The 25,715-nt window shown below is 39.9% G+C and overlaps 1 protein-coding gene across 4 annotated transcripts in view; it reads left to right on the top strand.

The window, feature by feature from the left end:
• MACROD2 (mono-ADP ribosylhydrolase 2) overlaps window positions 1-25,715 on the top strand; it is a 1,919,734-nt gene that overhangs the window by 1,386,826 nt on the left and 507,193 nt on the right. The gene's annotated exons all lie outside the window — the stretch shown is intronic.

The raw sequence follows: 25,715 nt of genomic DNA, 5'->3' as shown, positions 1-25,715 counted from the left end.
CATGTAAGAAGAAAGTCATTAAAAAGGACATTAATAAATGACTTCTTGCTGTGGGCAAGTGAGGTTTATTTTTATTGGAGGCTGTGGTGGGCTGAATTATAACCCCACAAAGAGGTCTGCATGCTAATCCCTAGAACCTGCATATATATTACCTTATATGGCAAAAAGGACTTTTGGATGAGATAGGAAATTTTTCTGATTATTCTGGTGAGGTCAGTATAATCACAAGGGTCCTTATAAAAAGAAAACAGAAGGGTCAGAGTTAAAGAAGACAGTCTAACAACAGAAGCAGAGGGAGGGAAGGAGGTATGACAATGGAATCAGATGTCACAGTGATGTGGGGAATGGCCAAGGAGGGCTGGGAGCCAAGGAATACAGGCAGCTTCTGGAAGCTCAAGAAAGCAAGGAAATAGAATCATCCTAGAAACTCCAGTTTCTGCAGTTCTGCCAACCCTCGATTTTAGCTCAGTGAAATTTATTTTGGACGTTTGGCCTCAAGAACTCTGAGATAATAAATTTGTGTGGTTTAAAGTCACTAAGTTTATGGTAATTTGTTTCATCAGCAGTAGGAAACCAACACAGGGACCTTATAAGCAACCATATGGATCATGCTGAATAATTGTGCCACTGGGGTTTGAGGAGATCAGAGTATTTTTTTTATTTATTTTTTATTTTATTTTTTTTTTGAGATCAGAGTATTTGTCCACTGACTCCCAATACTCATTTGATAAGGATTGTCCTCAAGAGCATTAACTTTCCAGTATGTCTGATTTGCTCAGCTAAGCACCCTCCTTCCCTCTTCAGGGACCAGAGAAAGCCCTGAGTCAGAGACACACAGATGCATGAAATAGGAACTCACAGGCATATCTAGGAATGTCCACTAAAAATGCAAGTGATGAGTAGAGTGCGCCAAGGGAAGATGGGTGGAGCATGGACATTACCTGTCATAGTATGTAAGTGAGCATGTGTGTGTGTGTGTGTGTGTGTGTGTGTGTGTGTCTTGTTCCCCTTTTATCAAGTTCTCTAAGGCTAGAAATTCTTATTCAGCAGAGGCCCTAGCACAGTGCCTAGGATCTAGGAAAAACATTTGCTGTTGGATTGGGTGACAGAGTGTGACAGCTTGTGAATGTCACAGTAAATAAGGAAGCTGGCTATTTTACAGTAATGTTTCTCTAATTCCCAAATTAAGCCGATGCAGAGAACGAAAAATGGCTCTTTCTTGAAAACAAATTCAGGAAACTTTGTAGTTCCCAGGCAGTTTGAGTGCAAGGTGGCTGTCAATCACGAATGCAAGTTGTCACTAGGCAAAATGGCCTTCTCCTGTTACACAACCAACCTGCAATCTAAGACTCTGTAGTCAAGGTTAGCAGATAAATCAATACAAAAAGAGATGAGCATTGCAGGCCGTGCTAATGTCAAACAGCCATTTCATGTGTCTGGCAGAAAATTGAGCATATTGGTAAAGTACTAAAGACTTCCTTCATGAAAATGCTGGGATCCCTAGTCCTAAAAGGAAAATCAGATTAACTCGCACAAATCCTTCTGACACCTGAGAGACAGTTTTCTCCTGACAAGGGCTTGGAGAGGACAATGTGATGAACAACAGCATGGCCTTCCCTTTGCTAGCTGTCTAACATGACATAGCTTTTGGGGGGCACTTCGTTTAGTCCTAGATTCTTTTTACCCTTAGAGGTTTTTGGTTTTTGCTTGCTCTTTCTTTCTTTCTTTCTTTCTTTCTTTCTTTCTTTCTTTCTTTCTTTCTTTCTTTCTTTCTTTCTTTCTTCTTCTTTTTCTTTCCTCCAATGATCTTTAGTAAGTGTTTGCAGATGTGTCATGTATTCTGACTGCACTGTTAGCTCTGCCAGGTACAATAGCCTTCAGAACATATTAAGATGAAGGCTGAGTGCCTCTTCTTTAAGAGAAACCTAGAAAATAGTATTTATTTTCCACAGCAGCTGCTCTTCCTGATTTGAACATGTCAAACAAATGTTTGATGCCCTTGAATATTTGATTAAATTCATCAACACCCACTGGTTGTTAAAATAGCCCTTGGGTATTAGAAAAGCTCTTTATATATATAAACACATATGCACATAAACACATAGAGATATATTTTAAAGACCATTTTGTGGCTAAAATACTTGAAAATAATCAATAGCAAACAAGATATGATATTCAAATTAATTGATCTTGTAGAAAAATCATCAGGGTCTGAAGGAAATTTTAGGATAGAATAGAACATGATTAAACCGTGATGAATCCAGAATTTATTTTTAATCCAGAATTTTGTTAATAATGTAAAGGTTCTGGTTGCTACAGGCCTCTAGGAAGGAAATTCTGTCTGATGCATATTTGTGGACTATGAATACAAGCTTGTTAATGATACGCTTGTGAAACAAGGTTGAAGTACAGAAACTTTGGATAAACTCTATTAGAAACAAGCTTGCCACCTAATTGAGAGACGAACCTCTCTTAAGACTGGGCAAATGCTGGCATGATCTAGGCTACTCCAATTCCTACCTGTGCACTTGAGTTCCTAGGCCTGTGACCCATAACTAGAGTCACATTTCACCAGTTCCTCCTGCCTCCCTGACAAAACCTGGGATTCTGTGTCTTTTCTATGAGCCGCCCTGTCTTTGGAGCTATGTCTAAAGTCATGGACACTTTAGAAGTGATGGCCCAGTGGATTAGCTTTCATGAGGGTTATGATTTAGCACAACTCCCTTGTTCATTGACTGTTCTCTATTTGGCCCCCTCCTGCCTCGTCTCCATCATACTCTATGTAAGCCTACCTGAGCTTCCTTGCTGCCTAGTTTTTATTTGGGTTTGGCTGATAGGGGAGGGAAGCAAGTTCAGTTTTCTACCCAATAGCAGAATGGAAGGGTGGAAGGACATGATTGGGATATTTTTTATCCCAACTCTCTCTTCCCTGCCTCCCTAACTCCCACTCCTCACTCCCCCTACCCCTTATCTCTCACTTGGGCACATGTTTCTGGCAGTAGCTATGACTCTTTTGTGACTGGTTCACTGGGAAGCCTTTTCTTTCACTAGGCTATGGTGACACTGTTTCCACCACTTACCCCAGCGTGTTGACTGCTTTCTGGGGCTGTTGGTCTCTTGATGCCCCAGTGTATCTTGCTTATCCTTTAACTTTGCCATGTCTCTACAGGTGGTCTTCTCATCAAATCTCTTTATTCAGACCATGTAAGGAAACTGTGCTCTCTGTCAGGACCCTGAAAACTACATTTCCTTTGACCATAGCATTCTTTGAAAGTAAGGAAGATATATGGTTATTATTTAGTTATAAAATACTTAAGTTGATACCCTGCATATTACAGTTCTCATTTGGCTAGTGTGCTACTAAAAACTTCATTTGTAAAAGAGCAAAAAAAGATGACATCATCCGTAACATAATGGTTTGGGCTCAAATGCACATGCCATTCTGTGTCTGCAGAGCTGGGATCCGTGTCTATAGTAGCCGAGCAGGTTAGTGTCTAAGTACCTTGGTATCTTCCACTCTGGTATCTGGAAGTAGCTGAATGACTCATGTGTTTCTTAAATACAAGGCAGAAGCTGTCCAAATCCTTTTATCTAGATAATAACAGCTAAAATAAAGTAAATGTCACATTATATTTATGTTTAGTAACATGGTATATATGCATTATGTTTATATTTTTATTTACAATATTTTATATATAATGTTTCAATATATTTATGTATGTATACATGCATACTAGAGAGAGAGAGAGAGAGAAAGAAGCTGGGTGCAGTGCTGCTTAAGTTCAATGCTTACTGCAAGCAGCACATTCATAAATACTATGGTTCCAGAAAGAAAGTCAGAGATAGGCTGCTCTCAGGTTCTTGCTCTATGGCCCAGGCTAGAAAAAGTAAGCATCTTTTAAAAACCTAATATTTATCAGGCAACATACCAAAGAATGCAGTTTAATTTGGGGGTAAACAAATACATGGGGGTAAACAAATACATGGGTAAACAAATACAAATAATTGACAGGGATTAAGGAAACAGGTGACAAGGCAGAAATAAATTCAGAGATAGGGCTACTTGTGCCCTTCAGGAAAAGAAAATTAAATCAGTGACATTATGGTGACTACCAAACCATTACTATATCTTGAATTTCTTCCTTTTTTTCCCCTCTAGAAGTCTCTTTATGAGATGGCTCCTTTGATGACTGAAAAGGTTTGAAATAGTTTTCTACCCAATGATACAGTCTTCAAACAAAAGGCATCACAACTCTAATAGAACAGCTTTGGAGGGATTTATGAATCATTATTTATTTTTTTGGAGAAAGACAGTGAGCAAAGGATGAATTGTCATGTCTACATATGACCATTCATGCTCTCATTTTATGCTTTAATTCAAGCCATATGGATCACTCCACCGTCCTCTTCCCTTTTCTTTCAAAATTGCTAAGGGACTGTTGCATGTCAGGCTTTCTCTCTTTCTTTGCTGGATAAGGGGAAGGCCATGATCTCTGTAGTTCTTTACTTTCTTCTCATCGCTGAAGAGAAACCCATAGATTCTTTGAATTTTCATGGTTTTCTACTAATCATGGTGGTACAATCAAAATTCAACATGGAGGGGCACTGTGAAGCTTAAGTGACACGTCAAGACGGCATTGGTCTTGGTTCTTGATCTGCTGTTTCTACCCCTAAAGAAGGGTCTGCTATGAACACTCTAGGCTCCCCTGGAGCAGAAGTCACTCACCTCCTTCCTCTACCTGCCATTCTCTGTAGGCAGACCCTGCAATATTGATGGATACCCCTCTTCCATTGCCACCATAGCTCCCTCACTGATTTTTCTCACCTTTTGTGCTCCCCATATTCCCAACTGCCCAGGGATTTTTTCTCTCTTAATCTTTCTTTTCTCTCTCTCTCTCTCTCTTTTTGTATTACAAAAATATTAAGCATTTTGAAGGTTGATTGTCACCATTAGATCTGCTGCAAACAACTCAGAAAAGCAGGAGTCCCCTTCTCAAACTGTATTTGCCTCTGCCTTGAGTGAGTAGGCAGTAATAAGGCAGTCAGCATGGACACTTGTGCATTCAGACCATTCGGAATTCTGTCACAGTTGCTCCTGAGACAGGGGAAAGGATTTGAACAAATATATATCCCTGTGTAACCAACTCCCAGGTCAAGATGTAGAATATTTCTATCACCCTAGAAAGTTCCATCAGGACCCATTTCAGTCAATTCCAGCCTCCTTAAACAACTCTCATTATGATTTCTAACAGCTTTGTTTTTCCAGTTCTTTAACTTTGTATCAATGGAATCTTGGCCATATATACATGTTTGTGTTTGACTTCTTTCATTCAAAGGTCTATTTTTGAGATTCACCATGTTGTGTGCATCAGTAGTCCATTATGCATTTTTGTAAATGAAAATACAATAATATTACTGTATATAATAATAAAAGAAATGTGCTTGTATATAATTGTGACAGGAAGTGCAATGGGCAGGGCCAAAGGGAATTCCTAATGTCCATGGAAAGTGCTTGGTCTTTTTTTTTTAAAGAGATTATTTATTTATTCATGAGAGACACACACACAGAGAAAGAGAGAGAGAGAGGGGCAAGACATAGACAGAGGGAGAAGCAGGCCCCATGCAGGGAGCCCGATGTGGGACTCAATCCTCAGATTCCGGAATCATGCCCTGAGCCAGAGACAGACACTCAACTGCTGAGCCACCTAGGCATCCCAAATGCTTGGTTATTTTAATATTATTATTACATTATCACACAAAGGAGGATTTTACCTCTGATAAAGCATACCTTACTAATTCCCAGGAGTCCGTGCTTGACAAGAGTGGGGATTTTACATGCTTGCTGTCACACAGGAATCACCTTGATATCATTTCCTAAATTGAGCTTTTGAATTTAGAATTCCAAAAGAACACTGAAGCCTCTGGTGGGTAAGCTGTTTTTTAGAAAGTATGCCAGAAATAGCAGCCAGAAACGCTCATCTGTTAAAGCTGAGAGAGGTTTATTTTTCTTTATTGGCTATTTTTTAGAGCAGTTTCAGATTCACAACAGAAGTGACTAGAAGGTACAAGGATTTCCTACATGCCATCTTTTGGTATTCCCAGTATTCATATGTAGTTGTCCCACCATTCTTGGATATTCTGATTTGTTTTCTTTGGGCCTTTCTGTTTATTCCATTTGGGAAGTTTCTATTGCCTTCTCAATTTTCTATATCCTCAAGCACAGAGGTCTTTCTTCAGCTGTATCTCATCTACTAATGAACCCATCAAAAGCATTCTTAATTTCTGTTACAATGATCTCCAGCATTTCTTTCTAATTCTTTCCTAGAATTTCTGTCCCTCTCCTTATATTGCCCCTCTATTTTTGTATGCTATGTACTTTATCCATTAGAATACTGAGCATATGAATCATCCCAATGACTTTGCCATCTCTGAATCTGGTTCTGATGCTTGCATGATCTCTTCAAGCTATGATTTTTGCCTTTTAGTATGCGTTGTAATTTTTTTTTCTTGATAGCTGAACATGATGTACTTGGCAAATGGAACTACAGTAAATAGGCCTTTAGCAATGTGATCATGAGGTGTGGGGGAGGGGAAGCAGGCTGTGGCCCTCTATGTAGGTCTCAAGCATTAGTGAGCTCCAAATGTGAATATCACCAGTGCTCTGATTGCCCCTCTCTCCCTCCTCAGGTAAGATGGGATGACTCCCATGGGATGGAGTTGGGTGTTTTCTTTCCCCCATGTGGATATATGGCTAGAGCTGGCTGGAGTAGAATATTGCCCTTCCCCAGCAGGTTAGATTCTGGTAACACAGTTTCTCCTGAAGATGTGCATTATTTTTATTGGTTTGTTTGTTTTTCAAAGATTTTATTTATTTGTTTGAGAGAGAGAGAGAGAAGAAAGAAAGAAAGAAAGAAAGAAAGAAAGAAAGAAAGAAGAAAGAAAGAAAGAAAGAAAGAAAGAAAGAAAGAAAGAAAGAAAGAAAGAACTAACGAGCAGGGGGATGGAGTGTAGGCAGAAGCAGCAGACTCCTCATTTAGCAGGGAGCCCGACATGGGATCATGACCTGAGCTGAAGGCAGATGCTTAACTGACTGAGCTGTCCAGGCACCCCAAGATATGCATTAAGAGTAGAGTGGCTTATTTCAAAATAGTTCCTCTTGCCCCCATACCTCTCCCAAGCAGTCTCCCTGCAGGTTGCAGGAGTTTTTTGTTTGTTTGTTTGTTTTTTAATATTCACCATGAGAACCTGGTGGAGCTCCTGCAGTTACAACTTACAAAAGTGGGGTGGGGGGCACCCTAAGACTAGGTCCCTCTGAGGTTTTTGCCTCTCAGACTTGTCTACTCCAAGCTCCAACCATTCCTCCATGACAGTTTAGGTTTTCATTTCCTAATACTGGTTCCTGTGGAGGTGTCTGCTCCATGAAGTTGCAGTTCTCTGTGTTCACCTACCCATCTCTCTAATTGGGATGGATAATAGGTGCCCTGGGACCTCACTTCTCTGATAGATCTAAGAAAGTTGTTGATTTTTTCAGTTTGTTTGACCTATCATTTATTAGGCAGGAGTGACAATTTTCACACTCCTAACATGCCAGAATGCCATTCTACTTTATAAGAAGAAAAAAATGTCAGGTGTCACATAAGTAAAATATTGTACAAACATCTATTTTATTTTTCTCTCGAGAATACCTTTGTACATGAAAGTTCCAACTTCCTAAAGAGATCCGTCAAAATAAATCTTTAATATATATGTTTAAATGGATATTTATTCCCACTAAAAGCACATCCTAAGCCTCTTTTCTGGTCCTGGCAGGTTTTTATGACACATTACAACTTCATACTATCTTGTGTCTGCTTACTATAGCTCAAGCAGGAGAACAAATTGATTTTTGATGAGAAATATTCCTTTCTAGGATTTCATTATTCTACCACAAACTTAGCCTACAGCTCATGGTTTGTGAAATACTGTCATTCATTATTAAGACTGACAATGATGAGCATTGTGGGAAATTTACATTTTAAAAGACAGTTTTCCTGCTTTAAAATTCTGTGGCTTCTTTGGTCTCTTCATTCTCCTATCATTTCTCAAACACTTACTATCCCCCCAAGTACCTCACTGTGGTTAAGAGGAATGAGCCAGCTTCTGTCTGTTTGAGGGAAATGGTACATGCATCACTTCTAATTACATCTCTCTGGGCATTTTCAAGAGCAGTATCTCATGTTTGGATAAAACTTAGAAATCCAAAAGCCAGTGAAGAGGATGTTCCAGATAGAATACTTAAAGGTCATATATGCAGTGAATTAGAATCAATTGTTAGGCCACACTAAATTCATTTTAGATTTGTTACAGAAATGTATTCATCACATTATTGGGATGTTGTAAAATCCAGAGTGTAGTGATTTCGGAGATCTAATTACTAAGCTTCTCTTGAATGCTGATACTTTAGACTACAGTCAATATGATACAATTCATTCAGAGGTTTAGCCATAAATGAAGCCATTTTGTGAAAACCTGCTCTTTGACTACTTGTTTCTCTTAGCAAAAACAAAAAAAACAAAAAAACAAAAACAAAACAAAACAAAAAAAACCCCATATATATATGTATATATATATTTTTTTTTTTTCTAGTGCCAAGAGAGGATTATGGGAAAACATAGGTAATGTAAATCTATTTTCAGGTTCCCAGGAGAAACAGTGAGACCATACTTGATCTTGAAAATTGATCACACCTTCTTCACTTGAGGTTATGACTTGGGTGCATGTTGAAGAGCTGGGAGCATTTTGAAGAGCCTGGCACTCCCAGCTGCATTTCCAGACCTCGGGTGCTAAATAGCATTCATGTACCTTTAGACTTCCTTTTATCTTTTAGCTCTCCCACGTCTTTAAGTAAATCAGGTAAATTTAGGGGGAGGGACCTAAAGAAGAAGACATATGAGGAACAAACAGTGTATGACTGATTCTATTTAATCTTCACAACAAAAAGGTAGCCTTATCCCCACATTACATGTGTGGACACTGAAGAATAGAGAAATGTGCTGTGTTGGGGCTTGATCTGGGGATTGTGAGTTTGAGCCCCACATTGGGTGTAGAGATTACTTAAGATTAAAAGAAAGAAAGAAAGAAAGAAAGAAAGAAAGAAAGAAAGAAAGAAAGAAAGAAAGAAAGAAAGATGCTGTGCTCACATAGATTGCAATTTTCACAGGAACATGCAATGTCTGGTAGGTTTGACTCCAAAACCTGTCTTCTTTTCCTTATTCCAGGGTTTCTCTTGAACCAATTCCCATGCCTCTTTGAGTTCTTTGAACTGATATGCACCATGTATTATGCATATAATATTTTTTACCCTGGACAGATAGTCAACAGGTGAAATAATATTCCAAAGATGGCAAAGACCTAGATAAGAATCAAAACCACTCCTGAGGGCTCTGCATCCTCAGTGGGATTTCAAAAAGCATCTTAGTCCTTGCTCGAGGTATCAGTCAGATTTTTCTGCATTCCACACAACCTCAAAAACCCAGGGGCTGACAGCAAATAGCATCAACTGTCTTGTTCATGGTTCTTCAGGTTGTCTGGGTTTAATAGATAGAGGCTGGGCTTGGCCTAACTGCCCTGGATCACAGGTTTCTGTGAGTGCTCAGTCTGCCACATCTGTCCCACCTGCTCCACTTCAAGTGGCAGTCTGAAAGAGCACCCACCCACTTGGAGCATTCCCTTTTCTTGCCAGCAAGCGCTCTTGCAGCCTCACATTTGCTCCCATCCCATTGGTCAAAGCAAGCCACAAGGCCAAAGTCAACATCCGTGAGGTAGGGAAATACACTTGGCTTACAAGATAGTATTGCAAGTAAGATGCAAATGGTGTGGCAAAGGGGAGAGCTGAATTGGGTATGCTTATCCAATCTATCATACTCAGAAATGGAACTGTCAAAAAGAGATATTGCAGTCTAATAGTGGCATTACTGCCCACATCAAGCAATGTCCTCCTCAACACAAAAATTTTCAGAACTTCTCACTTGTAATCTTTCAGAGTATCTTTTTTTTCAAGATTTTATTTATTTGAGGGAGGGGGGAGGGGCAAAGGGAGAGGGAGAAGCAGACTCCCCAGTGAGCAGGGAGCCCCTCACAGGGCTCCATCCCAGGACCCCAGGATCATGATCTGAGCTGAAGGCAGATGCTTAACCAGCTGAGCCACTCAGGCACCCCTCAGAGTGTCTTTGTAATGACTTTCAGGATGATGTACTCCAGTGGACTTTGATTGTATCAAAATGTATTTTTGTTCATAAAAATTTTATAAATGTATCAAATAATGTGTTATTTTTAATCACAGTCTTAATCCCTACAGTTGCATTAACCCCTGCATTGCTCAGCAAAGGAGTGGCTGCCATTGTGAATTCTAGCAAACCCTGGTGTAGAGTTCTCACCAACTGACCCAGCCTTATTTAAGAAAACTCCACAGGCTGAAATCTGGAGGCTGGTTCAGACACACCTGAGAATGTAGAGTGTGGTAGCCAAGGCCTGTCTTAACGTTCAAATGTGAAGAGGAGAGTTTCTCCATGCTAAGTGTTTATTGTGCGAGAGTTGGCCACTGAGCAATTTCAAAGGAATTCCTGGAATTGTGGTGGCAAGTTGCTTAGGCATTCCAGGGGATGTGGCTAATCACTGGAGAGTAAAAGCCAATAAACAGGGGCTTTGGGGACTAACTCCTCTTCTTCCATGTTGTAGTGTCATGGTTTATGCTGCTAGGAACTATGATGACAATATTCAGTACAGCTCCTTCAGGAGAATCTTGGACCCAGCTGTGCAGGGGGAAACATAAATGCTTTATAGGAAATACTTGGTTTCATGTCTGTGAGTTAGTGACAGTTGAAGCTACGAGAACCTCTACAATGATGTGTTCCTGAAAAAGCTCCTGTGTTCTGCCCTAGGTTGAGGATGGCAGAAGCCCAAGAGGTGTTTATTGGACCTAAAGCCAATGGGACGTGGTTCTCATTCTCCCAAGTCCCTACCTTTAGGTTGTGCCAAGGTCACATACATTTTGGGGGCATGGTGTTGGCCAGCAGACACCAGAGAGCAACACAGAATTAGTTTGTTTCCTTCCCTCCAATGACAGGGCTGACTTTCTGGGCTTCAGGTGGCATAAAATCATTTCAGAATGCTAGGAAGCTTCACGGAACACTGGAGTGGCTACATATTTCCCATGTTCCCAAATATGGCATGACAGGTTTTTGAGCACATACTTTGCTCTGACCACTGAAGGTAGAAAAGTGCATAAGACAGATAAGGGCTTTACCCCATCGAGCTTATATTCCAGTGTGGTTACTCACGGTAACCAAGTACATGGGAGAGAGAGCATTTCAGAGTGCGATGAGGGCAGCGCAAGGGCTCTGAAAGTCAAAATGAGGAGTTTGGAGCAAGCCCCTGGTATCTCTTAGCATGGATATGACATGGTGTAGCTTATGTCTATAAAGATCACTGGCTTCCAGGTCCATGCACCATATAGGGTGCCACCAGTTCAAAAGTAGAAACTGCATTTTCGTCTCTCAGTAGACCCCAATATAAATCTTTTCTACTCAAATGTGATGTCCTCCATGAACTCCCTTGATTACTCCTGTAGGAAAAACGTTCCTTTAAAAGACAATTTTAGAAATATTCTATTCCAAGTGATTCTATGAAATCTTTCATCTCCTTTCTCAAGAGACTTATTCAGGGTTAGTAGGAACAGCTTGCATAGAATAGCATTTGTTTCACGAGCCATTTCTTAGGTCATTATTATAATTCTTTAGGCAAAAGATGATTTTAAAAATACCCTCAGAAATGGAAGCTGGAGCTCATAAGTTTGAGGAGCTGATGAAGCTTGCATAGATTGTAACCTTGTGTCCCATAAAAATGCGGCTCACTCATACCTGCTTTGCAGAGCAAAGGGAAGACAACTTGAAAGGAAAACTTCATATTGCACAGTTTTTTTAAGTAGGTAAAAGCAGAAGCAATTCAAGTTGAGGCTGAATATAGCAGAATTTATGGAGTATCACTTGCTATGGTACACATAATGTCAAGTGAAATGAAAGAATGGGTGTGAAGAGATTAAAATGATAAGAAGTATAGAATTTTCCTTCTCACTTTTATGTATGACTAATCCTGGAGATCCTGCTAGGAAAATCAGTGCTAAGCTTAACAAAATAAAGTCAAGGCAAAGGCAAGACCATGGGGAAGATATGATGCACAGAAATTCTGTTGTGAGCCAGTGAGCTTCAAATTCATAGGTTCCAGTTGTGTCCAGAATGATAGTACCTATATGTTGAGGAGTAATTTTACCATCTAAAACCACCAGCTTTTCTACTTTCCCAAGGGGATTCCTTGGGCCCCAATCATACTCTGCAATGCAGACATTAAATGGCTGATTGGGTGCTGTCACCTGAAAAAGAGGACAGAACATCAGTGACCCCAGGTCTGTTAGGTGTGTTCATGCAGAAGGCACTGTGCTGGGTGCTCTGAAACAAGCTTTTTTTTTTTTTTTTTTTAATTGGTGCCTCCAATTTCATTTCCTTTCTTTGGAGTTTTAAACAGTGTTGCACCAGGATGGGAATCCCTGAAGGAGAGTAGTTATGGTGAATGCCATTCATTCTTTGGAGATGGAAGGATGAATAATATACCAGGTACTCAGCTAGGGTACAGAGAGAAGTCAAGCAGAACCAGGCTTGGGTACTAGCTCTGTGCCTTGCTTAGGTTCTCTGAGAGTCACTTTTTCTGTTCTATAAAGTCAGAAAGATTATATATATCTTCAAGGGAGTTTAGAGGGCTTAGGCGATTTTATGTGGAAGCCAGAGGTGGCAGGGCCTTTCAGGACAACCTAGGCTGTCCAGCCAGCCATGCCACCCACAGCCACATGTAGTGTCTTTGCTTCCTCTTCAAGCAGATGCTGGTCTAAACCACATTAGTGAGTCTACTAAAACTTACATAACAGTCGGACTGTATTTTGCATACCTCTCGGTAATTTTTAATATAAATCCAAATTAATCATCTTTGATTAGGGTGCCTACCTCAATACACTAAAGTCACTGTCCATTTATAGACCAACTCATCTTCATTATTCTTCCTTGTTCTTTTTATTGGGTTGCTGTGAAGACTGAATAATACATATAAATGCTAAGTAGAATGACTTGTATATAATTATCTCTCAATAAATATTAACAGCAGCAGCAAAAACAATTTACTATTGTTTCATGGTTTCTGTCTAGTGAGGTCAGGTTTACATGTGGACGTGAGCCTAGCCTGAATGACCTGTAAACTCCCCCAAAGTAAAGTACTATTGTGCTTTCACGCTGACAACTTCCAAGTTATTTTCCCCACATCACTAAGTAATTTATAAAACATTTCTCCACTGTGCCTGTGCCAGAGATTACAAATAGAAAAGTTGGAAGAATGGGTGCTATCAAGGTAAGAAATGACACTCATTTTCTGAAATTCATGAATGTATGTTGATCATGGTCACATTTTGGCTTCACCCTAAAAGTAGATTCAGAGGCAAGGGTTTACATTCAGGAAGTTAATTTGGGAGATGATTTCAGGGAGGGGAGTAGGGAAGATAGACAATCTTCTAGGTAAAGAGACAATCAAAGGTAAAGAGGCAATAAGAGTGCATCACTGAGCACTTGGCTGCTATGGACAACTGGTGGGTAATCCCACTGATCAACTCAAGAAAACCACATAAAGCATGCACTTCAGTGTTACTGCATCTGAGGGGTGAGTGAGCTGGGACATTTATCCACTATCTCTCATTATCATGGCTTGATGCAGGAAGGTGGTGGTTTTGATTTCCTGATGCCCTGGACCTATTCCACATGTGGTTATCACCACGGACATCAGAGAGAGCCCTCAGTTAAAAGGCCACAGGTACCAGCAGTTGTAAACCAAACCAGTATGCAAGGATGGCATGGGCCATCCTTTGGCCCATTTTCAGCCTTATCAGCATCTACTATGGCTATTGAACTTGTTAATATGCCATATTATGTATATAGATATACATATCAAAAGAAAAAAGAAAAAAAAGTGCCTTGTCCTTTTAAACACCAGCTAAGACTCCACCATCTTACTGACAGGTGGGGATACCTCACTCTTGCCTACTGTGATGTCCTCTGATCCCCTGAGGAAAGCCAGTGACACCCTTTTTAGCATTCTGCTTCTGTGCTCACTGCAGTGATAGAGGCCAGTGTCACTCTTATTACTTCACCTGTTTTATCTTTTGTGAAACTCAGCCTTTAGCCAGAAGTGTCTGAGTGGCTGCTCTAGCAATTGCTTAACAGTGAGCCTCCTTCAGCTCATTTCTCTCAAGTAATTTGATTTCATCACGCTTTCAGAATTGCTTTTATGGCTTGGAAGGAGGCCTAAGGGGAAGGGGTAGACAGAAGCCATTTTGAGATGAAAAAAATAAATTCATTGCCCTATACATCCCCATGCCCACCCGTACACCCCGTATATCCCCATATGCCCACACCCCTATGTACCCTCCATCTATATCCCTCTACCTCTCCTCCTGATCCAGGACAGATATGTGTGTGTGTGTGTGTGTGTGTGTGTGTGTGTGTGTGTTCATAGGGAACTGGGGAGGAATGCTCTGAGAAAGACACAACTCATCTCACACTTCATTTACTTTTTCCTGAGTTTGTAAAGTATACTGTTTCATGTCCCTTTGGTGCCCACACCAGAATCTGTATGCTAAGATGGAAAATATTATGGTTAAACTTTGTCAAAATTGAAGCAAAGTATAGTTTCTCATTGCTAGTCAACATTGACTATCCCAGTTCAGCTGATGGTAACATTTCAGTAAACCCAGTGATATATCCTCTCATTTAGGACAGCCAGAGATTTTTATCAGTTCTCACAATTCCATGTTTAATACCTGTATAATATTTTGCTTGAGTTTGTATGGCAATGGAAAAAAAAAACACCAGCATGCTTTCCTTATTAAAGACTTGATAGGAAGGGAGGATGTGAATTTAATGGGCAGAGTTCTAGGGATTTATTTTGTTTTTTTGTTTTTTTTTTTAAAGATTTATTTTTATTTATTTATGAGAGAGAGAGAGAGAGAGAGAGAGGCAGAGACACAGGCAGAGGGAGAAGCAGGCTCCACGCACCGGGAGCCCGACGTGGGATTCGATCCCGGGTCTCCAGGATCGTGCCCTGGGCCAAAGGCAGGCGCGAAACCGCTAAGCCACCCGGGATCCCTTGTTTTGGTTTTTAATTGTTGCTTCTAACTTCTGAAAGTTTATGACAATTCAGTACCAATTTGGTGCCTATAGTCACTGAGCAGGTTAGCACGACAACCACTTTGTAAATAATATGCAATTTATGTGGGGATTTATGATTCCACACATTCACTAGTATTTTATCACAGCTTTGGGCTGAGTGCCGTTTGGTGGGGTGAGATTAGGGGCTAAACACCCTTTGAGTGAGAACCACTCCAGAAGAACTTGTGCAGCTAGCTAAAAATAAAACAACTCAGTGCATAAACAGTGTTTTTTGCACCTGTGAGCTTTGCCTGGGCATACCAACTACTGGAAAAGCATCCACAGTTAAAGCAGAAGTGAAAAAAAAAAATAAAGCAGAAGTGACTCCTGGTGACTAGGCTGGAAGGGAACACTGAGGGCAATGCAAGAGAGACAGACCCTGGCTAGACTAGAAATGGTACAGAGCGTTAACATTTTTTTTAAGGTATTTATTTATTTATTTATTTATTTATTTATGATAGTCACAGAGAGAGAGAGAGAGAGGCAGAGACACAGGCAGAGGGAGAAGCAGGCTCCATGCACCGGGAGCCCGTGGGATTCGATCCCGGGTCTTCAGGATGGCGCCCTGGGCCAAAGGCAGGCGCCAAACTGCTGCGCCACCCAGGGATCCCGAGCGTTAACATTTTAATGCATGGTGTAATTATTTATACCTGGCATTATGTTCAATTTGATTTTTTTTTTTTTTTGTAGTTAGGACTTTGAAATAATTGACTTAAGGCATTACCATGTGCCTTTCTATGATAGGGTAATCTACAGCTACAAGCATTCCCTGGTTTTAATTTTAAAACAAAAGCTGATCCTTTGCTTCTGTTTTCAAAAAGGGTAGGTTTGCCAGCAAAGTAAGTTATCTTTATTTCAGTAGAATATGCTAGATTTTCAGGAGAATATGTTTTATTTCATTTTTATCACTTTTTAATTCAAGTATAATACACAGTGTTATTTTAGTTTCAGCAATACAATATAGTGATTCAGCAATCCTGTACATTACTCAGTGCTCATCATGATGTGTCCTCTTAATCCCCTTCACCTATTTCACCCATCCCCCTTCCCACCTCCCTTCGGCAAACACCAGTTTGTAGAACTTTTTTTTTTTTTTAATGTATCAGAGAAATAAATTTGGTTTCTATGTTGGAACCTATGGGCAAAGTTCAGGTTATTGGAGAGTTATCAAAACTGCAAAAGAAAAAAAAAAGAATGAAAACTAGAAAGGAACATTGTCTATGGCAAGGTCAAAATGAGATTCATTCTAATTATGTTGAAAACATTCCAGGTTTTTAACATTTCCAACAAATAAATAGTTCAATGGCTGGGTAGAACCCTCAGTTAGTCCTCATGGCTGGATCTTTCTGCAAGTTGATTAAAAGAGAAATATCTGCTTAATAACTGAGGGAGAGAAAAATATCCTAATGGGTTATTTGGCGTACCATGGATAAAAGCTGTTGCAAATTCAACTTGCTGTTTCAGTTTTTACCTCTTTTGCTTAAATTTTTTAATGTTCTATTGATATAATTTATCATCTCTTGACTTAAATACTCCCTGCTTTGTAGGGAGACCGTAGGCAAGTCATAAATATCTGTGTTTCTAGCTACATTGATTAGCCTAAAGCTATATTTAATGGCTTTAAATGTGGTAAAGAAAATATATTTACTAAGTACATCTTGATGTGTTAACTAAATAGATAAATACATTATTTTAAACTTTCATATACTTCCTATAGGAGTGTAAATTGGCATAAGTGCTTTGGAAAACCGACAGAATCTGCTAGAGTCAAAGATCTACATAAGCTATGGACCAGGAGCCCCCACTCCCGGGTATAAACTCCACAGAAACAATGCTTGTGTCCACCAAATGATGTGTATGAGAATGCCCATGGCAACTTTATTCTTAACAGCTCCAAACTGGAAACAACCCGATTGTCCATCAACGTTGGAATGACTAAGTAAATTGTGGAGTATTCATACAGAGAGAAAGAAGGAGCTTCTGCTATATGTAACAACATAGATAAATCAGGCAGGCATAATGTTGAAAAATTTGGACAAGGGCAGCCCGGGTGGCTCAGCAGTTTAGCGCCGCCTTCAGCCCAGGGCGTGATCCTGGAATCCTGGGATCGAGTCCTACATCGGGCTCCCTGCATGGAGCCTGCTTCTCCCTCTGCCTGTGTCTCTGCCTCTCTCTCTCTCTCTCTCTCTCTCTCTCTCTCTATCTCTATCTCTCTCTCTCATGAATAAACAATTTTTTTTAAAAGGTGCACACTGTGTGTATATGTGAAGTGTAAAAACAGACGAACTAACCTATGACAATGGAAGAGAGAATAGCAGATTTTTCACAGGGTAGATACTGATTTGGGACAAGGCTCTTTCTGAGGTCCTGGAAATGTTTATATCTTGATTTTCCTATATGTGTGTATATATGTATGTGTGTGTATAATCATTTTGCAAGCAATTTTAATTCAAAGAAAATCACATATACATTCAACAAATCAACTTCAACATCCACAATAAAAGTTCATCTTAATAGTCATTCTAATGAATAAGGAACTAGCCGCGGAATGCCAGCAGAAACACAGATTCCATGCACACCTGGGCATACACATATACAATTCCCTGCATGCCTGGCCCTAAATTATTAATGGCTTGTTCAGCCTCATTGACCCTCATACTTGGAAGAGATTTTCTATGTCATTTAATTCAATGATTCATCTAAAGCTTGTCTGCATCCTTCCCTCTGGGTGGCCATCCTGTTTTTGTGAACAAAAGCCCTCTAGTGACTAGAATACTCTCCTGACCTCCGGAGCCTGACTTACTATCATCAGGAGCCCATCCCTGGGCCAAAATCTATCCTGTCTATTCATTGGTTTTACTTATAACCATGGGGGTCTTGCAGTCAAGTGGACAATGGATTGTGTTGTTGCTTCCCCTGAACACTGTACTTTATCTTGTGTATATATTCCCACTGAAAGCAGGCATATTTTCAGGGGTATTTGTCTTATTATTTCCCTCCCTTTTTAATTAATAACAGATATCATTCCACCAGGAACTGTGTTGTTTCACATGCATCTTCTAAAAAGTGGGAAACTATTGGGAAACTCAGGGATGAAATGGGATAATGTGGATATATCATTTTGCTTGGATGTCACAGGATCCATTTACCCTCCCACTATCTAGAGCTAAACACCCCTGTTCTCCCAGTATTCAGCCTGTCCTTCTGTCAATACAATGATTCATAGGTCCACAGTCCATTCACTCATTCAACATACATTTATTGATCATCTTCGATGTGCCAGCAATGTTTTAGGGAGACAGTGATAAGCAAATAAGAGACATGTGGCATCTGCCTCCTTAGGCCTTCGCTCTACTAGGATTATTAATCAAATATGTAAATAAATAAATGTAAAACATAAAAATGAAACTATGATGACTACTGCCAGGGAAAGGTACATGATGTTATATAAAAGCATCAAATAGGGAGTTGTCATCATCAGAGAAGCCTTCTCTGGAGAAGCGATGACTGAGCAAAGGACAAATAAAATTTAAAATAAGCTAGGAAAGAAGGGGAGAAATTTCATTTTAGGGAGAGGATATAGCATGAGCGAGGCCTTATGTCAGGAACCAAAAGGAAACATGCCACATTCAAAGAACAGAAAGAAGGTCAGTGTAGCTGCAGTTGAGAAAGCTAGGAGAGATGAAGTATGAGACGAGCCTAGAGGGGTAGGAAAGAATCATACCATTCAGCGGGGAAATGTTAGCTGGACATCAAATGCTTATAAAGGACATACGTTGTAAAGTAGCAGATCAAACTAAAGAGAGAACAGGTTTTGAGAGAGCACTGCTTAAACTAGTAATTTGAGAGATGGAAATGTTACATCAAGGAGCAGGGAGTGATCTAGGGAGGGGATGGAGTGGAGGTGGTTGTCAAAAATGAATCAAGGAATCGGCAGGCCAGATGTTGGGTGGGTCCTCTTATTGGACATTGAATCACCCATGATTATGGCCAGGCTTGAGGTAGAAATGAAAACCATAACTCAGCGCCAGAGGCTTTGATAAATGTGGGGAAGTGACCTGGAGGTCACAAATAATTGAGAATTGGCCATAGTTGCCATGGTTCTATTAGAACTTGTATAATTTCTCTGTGGGGGAATTATGTCCTCTAAAGGTTAATGCTGATGGCCATTGCAACTGAGCATGATTACAGTATTTATTAGTTTTATATAGACCTATAATCTTATGATTTAAGTACTTCTTAAACATATCAAAATTGGAGAAGATTTTCATGGGAGGAGAAGAAATAGAGAAAGTTAAGATAAAAGTCTAGGAAGACCCTTGTGGTATCTCATGCCAAGCTAAGGTACTAAGATTTCCTCTGTAGGAGCTGGCACATCTGCAAGCCCGCCATTGCTTTGTGTAAGGTTGTGGTAACTATATCTTAGGAAGTGTCACTTGGAAGTGGTGCACTAGACCTATTGGTGAAGGGAAGACCAAAGGAGCACAACTGAGTCAGCTACAGTTGTCAGGGCGAAGGTTATTTGGGCTTTGAATGAGATTAGTGGGCAAAAAAGGGAAGGAATGGGTGGTATAAAATATTTCAGAGGACTCAGTTACCAGCCAGGGAAGCAACCAAATACTGCAGTGACTGGGAGACAGAAAGAAAGCCATTCCCAGAAACCAGAAAATCAGGAAAAAGTTCATTTGTGGAAGAATACACATTACATCTCTAGTTTTGGAGTGCATGACAGGGAAGTATCCAGGCAATTAAAATGTAGATGTTAAACTCGGGGGTGGGGGTGGGGGTGGGGGAGGAGGTAGACTGGAAAATCCCCCTGTGGTTAACCCTTAACTAAAAATGCCCATCCTAGCCTCCTGCTTTTTCTTTGCAGTCCACAGGAACTTCTCTTTTTTTCTACCTCCTTTCACTTCCCCTGACTTCTTCCATTAATTTCTAGTTGCTCACAGCTTACTTCTGAAGACAGTGTCTCCTCAGCTTTCTGCTTTTCCTAGAAAGCCTCCTCTTTCTTGCTTAGTTCCCCTCATCTGTGTCCCCACAGCCCTGATGGACTTGTCATGCTTGCCTCTTATCTATTTCCTCCCTCCGACTTTGGTCTTCAGAGGACAGGGACTCATTAAACATGTCCATGTATCTTTTCTTTTCTGGTTCAATAATAATTTGCTTAATGACTTGGCTAATTAACAGGTTTATTTTAAGGGTTTTACATTTTGAAGCCTTCGTTTAAGGAAAAAAAATGGGATGAAACAGTTCAAAACAAATCCATAATCCCAAATGTCACAGATGAATTGACAAAGTTTGGGAAGCTGTGTACGTTTTCCCTATAACAGTGGTTCTCTCTCTCATATGACGGTGGTCAAGTGGAACTTGGCTCTGCTTTATTTTGTCCCCTTTCCTAATGTACTCTCTGATGAGGTATATAGAAACCTAATCAGAAAAGCTACCTTTATTCTTGGAAATGGGGACAAACATCTCGTCTCTCTTGCTCTTCCTTTCACATATTTTTCTCTGAAAGTCTAATGAGATTTAAACCTTTAGTATAAACTACTGGAATATGTATTTGCCTTCAAATAAAACTGAATCTTTTAAATCCCAGATCTCCTCATTTCGGGAGAATACCTGAGTCCCTGATACCTCTCTCTGCATCTATACAGCATAATGTCACAGGAACCCCCTGATTAGAAGGCATGTCAGTGAATGATGCTACAGCTGGCTAGTGCAGAGTGTAGAGGAAGAAGGGTGAGTTTAGAGGTTGGAAATGACATAGACATATATTTAGTGGATGCTGCTAGGAAAAGGAACCAGGGCAGCTCAAATAGGCAGGAGGCAACACAAAAGAAGGTAGTGTTGAAAAAATCCAAGAGGAGAATTTACAAATCTATAGGGACAAAAAGTAGATTCATAGTTGTCAGGGGCTGGAGTAGAGGGAGACTGGGGAGTGACTGTTAATGAGTACAAAGTCTTTTGGGGGGATGATGGAAATATTCTGAAGTTAGTGGTAATGGTTGCACAACTCTGTGGGCATATAAAAAACCACTATATTGTATTATTTAAAACAATAAAAGAAAAAAAAAAGGAAATCCAGGATATTCAAACATGGAAAACTAATGAAGCACATCTAATACAGGAAAAGATGAAGACTGATTGAAAAGGCAATTGCCTATTTGGAATTTGGTGATTAGGAAGCCAGTAGTGAGCTTGAAGAGAGTAGTTTCTGGGGAACAGCCACTCCCATCTCTTCTTCTCTCTGCCCCATAAATATATAATTTGTAAGGTTATTCCTTCACATACATTTATCTCTATTGGCAGAATGGTGATTTTGCAAGTTTAAGAATGTGTTTAGTTTACATAAGCTAAAGAGATACTTTATTTTATTTTTTTTTAATTTACTTTTTATTGGTGTTCAATTTACTAACATACAGAATAACCCCCAGTGCCCGTCACCCATTCACTCTCACCCCCCGCCCTCCTCCCCTTCTACCACCCCTAGTTCGTTTCCCAGAGTTAGCAGTCTTTACGTTCTGTCTCCCTTTCTGATATTTCCCACACATTTCTTCTCCCTTCCCTTATATTCCCTTTCACTATTATTTATATTCCCCAAATGAATGAGAACATACAATGTTTGTCCTTCTCCGACTGACTTACTTCACTCAGCATAATACCCTCCAGTTCCATCCACGTTGAAGCAAATGGTGGGTATTTGTCATTTCTAATAGCTGAGTAATATTCCATTGTATACATAAACCACATCTTCTTTATCCATTCATCTTTCGATGGACACCGAGGCTCCTTCCACAGTTTGGCTATCGTGGCCATTGCTGCTATAAACATCGGGGTGCAGGTGTCCCGGCGTTTCATTGCATTTGTATCTTTGGGGTAAATCCCCAACAGTGCAATTGCTGGGTCGTAGGGCAGGTATATTTTTAACTGTTTGAGGAACCTCCACACAGTTCTCCAGAGTGGCTGCACCAGTTCACATTCCCACCAACAGTGTATGAGGGTTCCCTTTTCTCCGCATCCTCTCCAACATTTGTTGTTTCCTGCCTTGTTAATTTTCCCCATTCTCACTGGTGTGAGGTGGTATCTCATTGTAGTTTTGATTTGTATTTCCCTGATGGCAAGTGATGCAGAGCATTTTCTCATATGCATGTTGGCCATGTCTATGTCTTCCTCTGTGAGATTTCTCTTCATGTCTTTTGCCCATTTCATGATTGGATTGTTTGTTTCTTTGGTGTTGAGTTTAAGAAGTTCTTTATAGATCTTGGAAACTAGCCCTTTATCTGATATGTCATTTGCAAATATCTTCTCCCATTCTGTAGGTTGTCTTTGAGTTTTGTTGACTGTATCCTTTGCTGTGCAAAAGCTTCTTATCTTGATGAAGTCCCAATACTTCATTTTTGCTTTTGTTTCTTTTGCCTTCGTGGATGTATCTTGCAAGAAGTTACTATGGCCGAGTTCAAAAAGGGTGTTGCCTGTGTTCTTCTCTAGGATTTTGATGGAATCTTGTCTCACATTTAGATCTTTCATCCATTTTGAGTTTATCTTGGTGTATGGTGAAAGAGAGTGGTCTAGTTTCATTCTTCTGCATGTGGCTGTCCAATTTTCCCAGCACCATTTATTGAAGAGACTGTCTTTCTTCCAATGGATAGTCTTTCCTCCTTTATCGAATATTAGTTGACCATAAAGTTCAGGGTCCACTTCTGGATTTTCTATTCTGTTCTACTGATCTATGTGTCTGTTTTTGTGCCAGTACCACACTGTCTTGATGACCACAGCTTTGTAGTACAACCTGAAATCTGGCATTGTGATGCCCCCAGATATGGTTTTCTTTTTTAAAATTCCCCTGGCTATTCGGTGTCTTTTCTGATTCCACACAAATCTTAAAATAATTTGTTCTAACTCTCTGAAGAAAGTCCATGGTATTTTGATAGGGATTGCATTAAACGTGTATATTGCCCTGGGTAACATTGACATTTTCACAATATTAATTCTGCCAATCCATGAGCATGGAATATTTTTCCATCTCTTTGTGTCTTCCTCAATTTCTTTCAGAAGTGTTCTATAGTTTTGAGGGTATAGATCCTTTACATCTTTGGTTAGGTTTATTCCTAGGTATCTTATGCTTTTGGGTGCAATTGTAAATGGGATTGACTCCTTAATTTCTCTTTCTTCAGTCTCATTGTTAGTGTATAGAAATGCCATTGATTTCTGGGCATTGATTTTGTATCCTGCCACGCTACCGAATTGCTGTATGAGTTCTAGCAATCTTGGGATGAAGACTTTTGGGTTTTCTATGTAGAGTATCATGTCATCGGCGAAGAGGGAGAGTTTGACTTCTTCTTTGCCAATTTGAATGCCTTTAATGTGTTTTTGTTGTCTGATTGCTGAGGCTAGGACTTCCAGTACTATGTTGAACAGCAGTGGTGAGAGTGGACATCCCTGTCTTGTTCCTGATCTTAGGGGAAAGGCTCCCAGTGCTTCCCCATTGAGAATGATATTTGCTGTGGGCTTTTCATAGATGGCTTTTAAGATGTCGAGGAATGTTCCCTCTATCCCTACACTCTGAAGAGTTTTGATCAGGAATGGATGCTGTATTTTGCATCCAAACTCAACTGAATACACATTCTTCTCAAGTGCACATGGAACTTTCTCCAGAATAGACCACATATTGGGTCACAAATCGGGTCTGAACCGATACCAAAAGATTGGGATCGTCCCCTGCATATTCTCAGACCATAATGCCTTGAAATTAGATCTAAATCACAACAAGAAGTTTGGAAGGACCTCAAACACGTGGAGGTTAAGGACCATCCTGCTAAAAGATGAAAGGGTCAACCAGGAAATTAAGGAAGAATTAAAAACATTCATGGAAACTAATGAGAATGAAGATACAACCATCCTAAATCTTTGGGATGCAGCAAAAGCAGTCCTAAGGGGGAAATATATCGCAATCCAAGCATCCATTCAAAAACTGGAAAGAACTCAAATACAAAAGCTAACCTTACACATAAAGGAGCTAGAGAAAAAACAGCAAATAGATCCTACACCCAAGAGAAGAAGGGAGTTAATAAAGATTCGAGCAGAACTCAACGAAATCGAGACCAGATGAACTGTGGAACAGATCAACAGAACCAGGAGTTGGTTCTTTGAAAGAATTAATAAGATAGATAAACCATTAGCCAGCCTTATTAAAAAGAAGAGACAGACTCCAATTAATAAAATCATGAATGAGAAAGGAGAGATCACTACCAACACCAAGGAAATACAAACGATTTTAAAAACATATTATGAACAGCTATACGCCAATAAATTAGGCAATCTAGGAGAAATGGACGCATTCCTGGAAAGCCACAAACTACCAAAACTGGAACAGGAAGAAATAGAAAACCTTGAGGCCAATAACCAGGGAGGAAATTGAAGCAGTCATCAAAAACCTCCCAAGACACAAGAGTCCAGGGCCAGATGGCTTCCCAGGGGAATTTTATCAAACGTTTAAAGAAGAAACCATACCTATTCTCCTAAAGCTGTTTGGAAAGATAGAAAGAGATGGAGTACTTCCAAATTCGTTCTATGAGGCCAGCATCACCTTAATTCCAAAACCAGACAAAGACCCCACCAAAAAGGAGAATTACAGACCAATATCCCTGATGAACATGGATGCAAAAATCCTCAACAAGATACTGGCCAATAGGATCCAACAGTACATTAAGAAAATTATTCAACATGATCAAGTAGGATTTATCCCTGGGACACAAGGCTGGTTCAACAGCCATAAAACAATCAATGTGATTCATCATATCAGCAAGAGAAAAACCAAGAACCATATGATCCTCTCATTAGATGTAAAGAGATATTTTAGATGAGTTTTAGGAATTATAATTACGTGTGCTCCTGCTCACTAGGACGTAGTATATGTGTCATTCTTCCTGTCTTTCTAAAATCAAATCTGTAGTGCAAAACCAGGTCAGTTCATGTCATCTTAATCTCAAACATAATTTCCAATGACCCTGAATGGAGCAGGCATTACCTTTGTTGAATTCTGATAATAATTTTAGTGATATAGCTATTTTGCAAGTTGTTTGCCCTGTCTTGTGTCAGTTCGTTGATGGAGTACTGCTGGCCTTATAACCCTATGTCAACCACATGTATTCAGTAGCATATTTACCTGGTTTGTAATTGAGGGTAATAAACCTTAATCTGAGCACCTCTTATGAGAATATTATATGAAAGTCCTGTGAAAACTATTAAACAAATGTAAATACATTTTTAATTGATTATGTTGTAGAATTGAAGGGTCAGTTAACTCCTTTATTGCTTACTAGCATTAGACTGGTATAGGGCTAGCCTCCTTAAAGCCTTGTATGTATGATCACTGCCTTCACATCCATGTGAACCTTACTAAGTCCTAGCCTTGCTCAGTAGTAATTAGTTGAACTG

The sequence above is a fragment of the Canis aureus genome, chromosome 26 (genome assembly GCF_053574225.1).
Source record: "Canis aureus isolate CA01 chromosome 26, VMU_Caureus_v.1.0, whole genome shotgun sequence".
Taxonomy (NCBI): Eukaryota; Metazoa; Chordata; class Mammalia; order Carnivora; family Canidae; genus Canis; species Canis aureus.
Note: the sequence above shows the minus strand (reverse complement) of the source record. Positions and strands in the feature narration are given on the sequence as shown.